This window comes from Schistocerca piceifrons, chromosome 4, assembly GCF_021461385.2.
Source record: "Schistocerca piceifrons isolate TAMUIC-IGC-003096 chromosome 4, iqSchPice1.1, whole genome shotgun sequence".
Classification (NCBI taxonomy): domain Eukaryota; kingdom Metazoa; phylum Arthropoda; class Insecta; order Orthoptera; family Acrididae; genus Schistocerca; species Schistocerca piceifrons.
This window is the reverse complement of record NC_060141.1, coordinates 438,615,810-438,623,329: the sequence shown is the minus strand read 5'-3', so window position 1 is coordinate 438,623,329 and position 7,520 is coordinate 438,615,810. Positions and strand designations below refer to the sequence as shown.

Here is a 7,520-nt window from a genome sequence, read left to right as displayed (position 1 = left end):
CTTAAAGTTCGTGACCGAGGGGAACAGCGCCTAGTATTGATGTGTCCAGGTAGCTTGGAACAACAGTACTTTTATTAGTACAATAACACAAGTTTCTTGAGACGTCAGTCCACACTACTTGGTTCGAGGCGAAAGTCAGTCACTGACGTTGTACTGGAATTTTCTTGCGCAAACGATATCCGCGAAGCGTTGGTCAGCGGAGGGTGACAGGGCCGCCCGGAGTGGCCGAGCGCTTCTAGGTGCTTCAGTCTGGAACCGCGCGACTGATACGGTCGCAGGTTCCAATCCTGCCTCGGAAATGGATGTGTGTGATGTCCTTAGGTTAGTTTGGTTTAAGTAGTTCCAAGTTCTAGGGACTGATGACCTCAGATGTTAAATTGATAACATAGCATAAATTATACCTAATGTTCCAAATGATTCAATTTTTCCTCTTTCTTGACATACAATGTGTGAAATAATCCCAAATCCGGGTAGAATTAAAATGTAAACTTAGTTCTCAGAGCCATTTGAAACATTTTTGAGTGCGACAGGCCGCTCGAGGACGCACTGGAGATAGGGTCCACTGAGGCCGTGAGTTCGAGGATGGTGATGATAATATCCAGCGAGGTGGTGAACTCGAGGACAGATTGTGAGAAGGTGTAGTGGACGGTTAAGACGGGGTGTTGGGAAGTCGCGGCTCGAGTACGGTTGAAGTCCGTGGACGCTGTGTTGACATAATCCTCGCTGGCTGGGCATGTATACTTTGATGGCCTGCTTAGCATAGCAAGCCTAGAACTGGAGTGTTGAATGTCTCAATAGTAGTGCTGCAGCTACCTAAACACCCACTTGGTTTATGGATACTGACTCCACCTACCTGCTGACACGTAACTCATGGGCGGTACGGTGGCGGCAGCTGAGGGCACAGTCGAGAACAGTTCGTCCAGTTATTAATGTCGAACTGCTCCCGTTTGATCTCCAAAAGTTGTATGGTTAGGCGGTCGGAGTTTCGGCAGCCTGCCTTACACGGCTGTATGATTCGTTGCTGTGTTGTAGGTGGTAGCCAGGCCCCAGAAATAGCGCCCCAGGTGCGTTCCATCGGGTTCAGATCTTGCGAATTTGGTGGCCGATATACCGACGTGAGGTCATTACCATCCTCCTCAAACCATTGTTACGTTTTGACGTCAGTGTAAAACACTCACATTTTTAATGAATAACTTGGTCATTATAGGGTAGAAAGGAAAACACACTGCCACACGGTTGTTCAGAAGATAAAGATAGATACCACGGAAGTTGCAAAGAATGTATGATGATGAATTATCTTTAGTTGTTGATGAGGGACCAAAACGATAAACACTCTGTAAGGAAATATAAAATTAAAAACATGAAAATTAAATTTAACGGTATACTCATAATGTAGTGATATAACTGTTAATAATATTTTTACTGCACACACCAAAAAAAAATTGCATCACCACGGTTCAAAGTGTTCCGCAACCTGTACCGAAAACTGTAATAGAGATCAACATAAACATCATTACCGCCCTTTTTATTGGTCATGAAAACCACACATTGCATGTTGTACTGCCATACGGCAAGATCTTCAGAGGTGGTGGTCTAGATTGCTGTACACACAGGTATCTCTAATTCCCAGTAGCACGTCTTCTTGCAATGATGCATGCCTGTATTCGTCGTGGCATACTATCTACAAGTTCATCAAAGCACTGTTGGTCCAGATTGTCCCACTCCTCAACGGCGATTCGGTGTAGACCCCTCAGAGTGGTTTCTGGGTCACGTCGTTCATAAACAGAACTTTTCAATCTATTCCATGCGTGTCCGATGGGGTTCATGTCTCGGGAACATGCTGGCCGCTCTAGTCAACCGATGTCGTTATCCTAATGGAAGTCATTCACAAGATGTGCACGATGGGGGAGCGAATTGCCGTCCATGAAGACGAATGCCTCACCAATGTACTGCCGATATGGTTGCACTATCAGTCGGAGAATCGCATTCACGTATCGTACAGCCGTTACGGTGCCTTCCATGACCACCAGCAGCGTACCTCGGCCCCACATAATGCCACCCGAAAACAGCAGGGAACCTCCACCTTGCTGCGCTGGTTGAACAGGGTGTCTAAGGCGTTGGCTCGAAACACGTCTCCGACGATTCTCTAGTTGAAGGCATATGCGATACCAATCGGTAAAGAGAACATGATGGCAATTCTGAGTGGTCCATTCGGCATGTTGTTGGGTCCATGTGCTCCGCACTGCCAGGTGTCGTGGTTGCAAAGATGGACCTCGCCATGGACGTCGGTTGACGTTGCGCATCATGCACCCTATTGCGCACAGTTTGAGTCGTAAGCCGAGGTCCTGTGGCTGCACGAAAAGCTTTATTCAACATGGTGGGTTTGCTGTCAGGGGTCCTCCGAGCCATAATCGGTAGGTAACGGTCATCCACTGCAGTAGTAGCCCTTGGGCGGCCTGAGTGAGGCATGCCATTGACAGTTCCTGTCTCTCCGTATCTCCACGATGTCCGAACAACATCGTTTTGGTTCTCTCCAAAAAGCCTGGAGACTTCCCTTACTGAGAGCCCTTCCTGGCACAAAATAACAATGCGGACGCGATGGAATCGCAGTATTGACCGTCTAGGCAAGACTGAACTACAAACAACACGTGCCGTATACCACCTTCCTGGTGGAATGACAAAGTGATCGGCCGTCTAATGGACGCTGCTCATGCATGGTTGTTTATATCCTTGGACGGATCAAGTGAAATCTCAGAAAAGTCAAAGGCATGGCATCTGTGATACAATATCCACAGTCAACATCTATCTTCAGGAGTTCTGGGAGCCGGGGTGATACAAAACTTTTCGTGATGTGTGTATACGCTTAAAAATAAAACAACGATTACTCCAATATAAGTCTTATTTCGAACTTCAGAATATTCAGTTCAGTTACCTAGAACTTACGATTTTTCAAGCTTTCACGATGGATCTGTTGCAAATACTCTTAAAGGATCTTATTTTGTGAAAAATCCTGATATAATGGAACAAAATGAAAGTAATTTTCCAAATAAACGTTAAAATTTGATGGTACAGTTCCTACTCTTGAGACATCATCTGACAAAAGTTTTAAAAATGTGGCCTGCTGTAATTATTTAGGAAAACGTGTTTGTACTGTATTGTTCAATGATCAGCCTTACAAAACACCAATACCAGAGTAGCAGCTAGTGGTACTGCGGTTAGCATTACTGACTGTCGATTACGGGCGCCTGCGTTTGATTTCTCTCCAGACTGGGGATTTTTTTTTCCTCTCGAGACTGAGTGTATGTTTGGTCCTCACCATCGTTTCACCATCAAGCCGCAGAACTGGCGTCAAGTAAAAAACGTTGTACCAGCCGGCCAAAGTCCCCATAAGCGGACTCGTAGCCAAAAATAGCATACGCACATTTCATTTTTCGTTATGCGCAGGTCCTTACTATTAAGTACAGCTGTTCCCTTTCAGACGCAGTCCTGTTGAAAATTTTAAGCAAATTCTCAGTAAATTCATTCGCAAAATGTTGGTTATGCAGAGCACCTGATAATAAGGAGAGATCATGTTCCTCTGCCACAAAGTCTACGAAACCCACCACGTGTAATTAATGTTCATTACAGAAAACATAACGACCGAAAAGTTCTGGTACTCAAAATTTATATGTCCACGTGCAAAAAATTACCTCCACTGCTTCCAGCAACGTATGAGTCTTTCTTTGTTCTGTAATTCAGGAATGAAGTGGAGGCAGCAAGGAAAAGGTCTTATCGCTACGAGTCTCTGAGCTTTCTGCCCACTTAAACCCTTCTAACACTACTGATCAGGGATGACTTCAGTTGTCTGAGGCAAATATATATCCAATCAGAGTTAATGTTCACTTAGAATGAGGGACTTCTCCTGATCGACAAGATTCTTCCTTTCACTAAAAATACCTTTTCTCTGAAATTGAACTTTTTGAAAAAGACTGAAATTCAGGGATTAATGTCTTTGTTTACATAGCAGAAGTGAACATATGTTTTCTACAACTCAAAGTTCAGCCCTAAAGTTAAAGCCACCAGCAAAATCCGATGAAGCGGATGTGATACCCTGTCTGTATTAGTATGTGTCTCGTCACACTTCTCGGTTCTGTGATCGCAGTAAGCATGTGAAGATACAGGCAACAATAGAATCTGACGCCAAATGTGAAGCACGTGCTGTCATTTCATTTCTTCATACCGAAGGTCTCCGCTTGATTTCATGCAGAATCGCTGGCTATAAGGATAACAGAAATGAAAGAGGAAGCCGCCTTGTAGAATTTTGCACAGAGCATAACTTAATCATAGCTAACACTTGGTTCAAGAATCATAAAAGAAGGTTGTATACGTGGAAGAATCCTGGAGATACTCAAAGGTATCAGATAGATTATATAATGGTAAGACAGAGATTTAGGAACCAGGTTTTAAATTGTAAGACATTTCCTGGGGCAGATGTGGATTCTGACCACAATCTATTGGTTATGAACTGCAGATTGAAACTGAAGAAACTGCAAAAAGGTGGGAATTTAAGGAGATGGGACCTGGATAAGCTGAAAGAACCAGAGGTTGTAGAGAGTTTCAGGGAGAGCATAAGGGAACAATTGACAGGAATGGGGGAAAGAATACAGTAGAAGAAGAATGGGTAGCTCTGAGGGATGAAGTAGTGAAGGCAGCAGACGATCGAGTAGGTAAAAAGACGAGGGCTAGTAGAAATCCTTGGGTAACAGAAGAAATATTGAATTTAATTGATGAAAGGAGAAAATATAAAATTGCAGCAAATGAAGCAGGCAAAAAGGAATACAAACGTCTCAAAAATGTTGTCGACAGGAAGTGCAAAATGGCTAAGCAGGGATGGCTAGAGGACAAATGTAAAGATGTAGAGACTTGTCACACTAGGGGTAAGATGTATATTGCCTACAGGAAAATTAAAGAGACCTTTGGAGAGAAAATGGCTAAGCAGGGATGGCTAGAGGACAAATGTAAGGATGTAGAGACTTTTCACACTAGGGGTAAGATGTATATTGCCTACAGGAAAATTAAAGAGACCTTTGGAGAGAAGAGAACCACTTGTATGAATATCAATAGCTCAGATGGCAACCCAGTTCTAAGCAAAGAAGGGAAGGCAGAAAGGTGGAAGGAGTATATAGAGGGTCTATACAAGGGCGATGTACTTGAGGACAATATTATGGAAATGGAAGAGGATGTAGATGAAGACGAAATGGGAGATAAGATACTGCGTGAAGAGTTTGACAGAGCACTGAAAGAAACAAGGCCCCCGGAGTAGACAACATTCCATTGGAACTACTGACGGCCTTGGGAGAGCCAGTCATGACAAAACTCTGCCATCTGGTGAGCACGATGTATGAGACAGGCAAAATACCCTCAGACTTCAAGAAGAATATAATAATTCCAATCCCAAAAAAAGCAGGTGTTGACAGATGTGAAAATTACCGAACTATCAGTTTAATAAGTCACAGCTGCAAAATACTAACGCGAATTCTTTACAGACGAATGGAAAAACTGGTAGAAGCCGACCTCGGGGAAGATCAGTTTGGATTCCGTAGAAATGTTGGAACACGTGAGGCAATACTGACCTTACGACTTATCTTAGAAGAAAGATTAAGAAAAGGCAAACCTACGTTTCTAGCATTTGTTGACTTGGAGAAAGCTTTTGACAATGTTAACTGGAATACTCTGTTTCAAATTCTGAAGGTGGCAGGGGTAAAATACAGGGAGCGAAAGGCTATTTACAATTTGTACAGAAACCAGATGGCAGTTATAAGAGTCGAGGGCCATGAAAGGGAAGCAGTGGTTGGGAAGGGAGTGAGACAGGGTTGTAGCCTCTCCCCGATGTTATTCAATCTGTATATTGAGCAAGCAGTAAAGGAAACAAAAGAAAAATTCGGAGTAGGTATTAAAATTCACGGAGAAGAAGTAAAAACTTTGAGGTTCGCCGAAGACATTGTAATTCTGTCAGAGACAGCAAAGGACTTGGAAGAGCAGTTGAACGGAATGGACAGTGTCTTGAAAGGAGGATATAAGATGAACATCAACAAAAGCAAAACGAGGATAATGGAATGTAGTCAAATTAAGTCGGGTGATGCTGAGGGAATTAGATTAGGAAATGAGACACTTAAAGTAGTAAAGGAGTTTTGCTATTTAGGGAGTAAAATAACTGATGATGGTCGAAATAGAGAGGATTTAAAACGTAGACTGGCAATGGCAAGGAAAGCGTTTCTCAAGAAGAGAAATTTGTTAACATCCAGTATAGATTTAAGTGTCAGGAAGTCGTTTCTGAAAGTATTTGTATGGAGTGTAGCCATGTATGGAAGTGAAACGTGGACGATAAATAGTTTAGACAAGAAGAGAATAGAAGCTTTCGAAATGTGGTGCTACAGAAGAATGCTGAAGATAAGGTGGGTAGATCACGTAACTAATGTGGAGGTATTGAATAGGATTGGGGAGAAGAGAAGTTTGTGGCACAACTTGACTAGAAGAAGGGATCGGTTGGTAGGACATGTTCTGAGGCATCAAGGGATCACAAATTTATCATTGGAGGGCACCGTGGAGGGTAAAAATCGTAGAGGGAGACCAAGAGATGAATACACTAAGCAGATTCAGAAGGATGTGGGTTGCAGTAGGTACTGGGAGATGAAGAAGCTTGCACAGGATAGATTAGCATGGAGAGCTGCATCCAACCAGTCTCAGGACTGAAGACCACAACAACAACAACAAGTATAACATTTTGGCACAGCCAACGATCTGCTGACCAGCGTGAAGATTTGGCAGAAAGCAGAGGTGGCTGCGTTCTATAATGATGGTGTTGGGAACCGTCTAAGTTGGAATGGCAAATATTACCTAACTGCTGCAAATGGAACGTTTCTGATTTTCACTATGGTTTTCATATCGCGACCGAGTAGGAGTCGAGCTCTAACAATTGCGTGCATACTTAATTATGTTTCTGCAAGGTTCACCGGAGAGCTTCTGTAAAGTTTGGAAGGTAGGAGACAAGGTACTGGCAGAAGTAAAGCTGTGAGGACGGGGCGTGAGTCGTGCTTGGGTAGCTCAGTTGGTAGAGCACTTGCCCGCAAAAGGCAAAGGTCCCGAGTTCGAGTCTCGGTCCGGCACACAGTTTTAATCCGCCAGGAAGTTTCATATCAGCGCACACTCCGCTGCAGAGCGAAAATCTCTTACTGATATGTTTATAGTCAGTTCAGCCATCTCTACAGTTGAGAATTTCGACGATTTTTGCGTGCTATCGGCACTGATACTGGCAAGATGTCACTACCGACAATGTTTTAATTTTAAGTTTCAAGTTGGATGACAAACGACAAAAGAGAAATTTGTTCGTGCGACATAATTAAAAACTAACAATTTTCTGATTCCTCCCTTTACTTGCACTGTGAAACTATCCCTATGGGTTTTAATGAGCGACTTTGTGAATATCAAAATATGTGACTTAAATGACAGTACCTTTTGACTATAGTGACGGAAAAGTTTAC

At 43.2% G+C, this 7,520-nt stretch overlaps 1 non-coding gene across 1 annotated transcript; it reads left to right on the top strand.

Annotated features, from left to right (window-relative positions):
* Window positions 1-7,071: 7,071 nt before the first annotated feature.
* Window positions 7,072-7,146, top strand: Trnal-caa. Its single transcript has one exon. It is a non-coding gene; the product is annotated as a tRNA-Leu (tRNA).
* The last annotated feature ends 374 nt before the right edge of the window (window positions 7,147-7,520 follow it).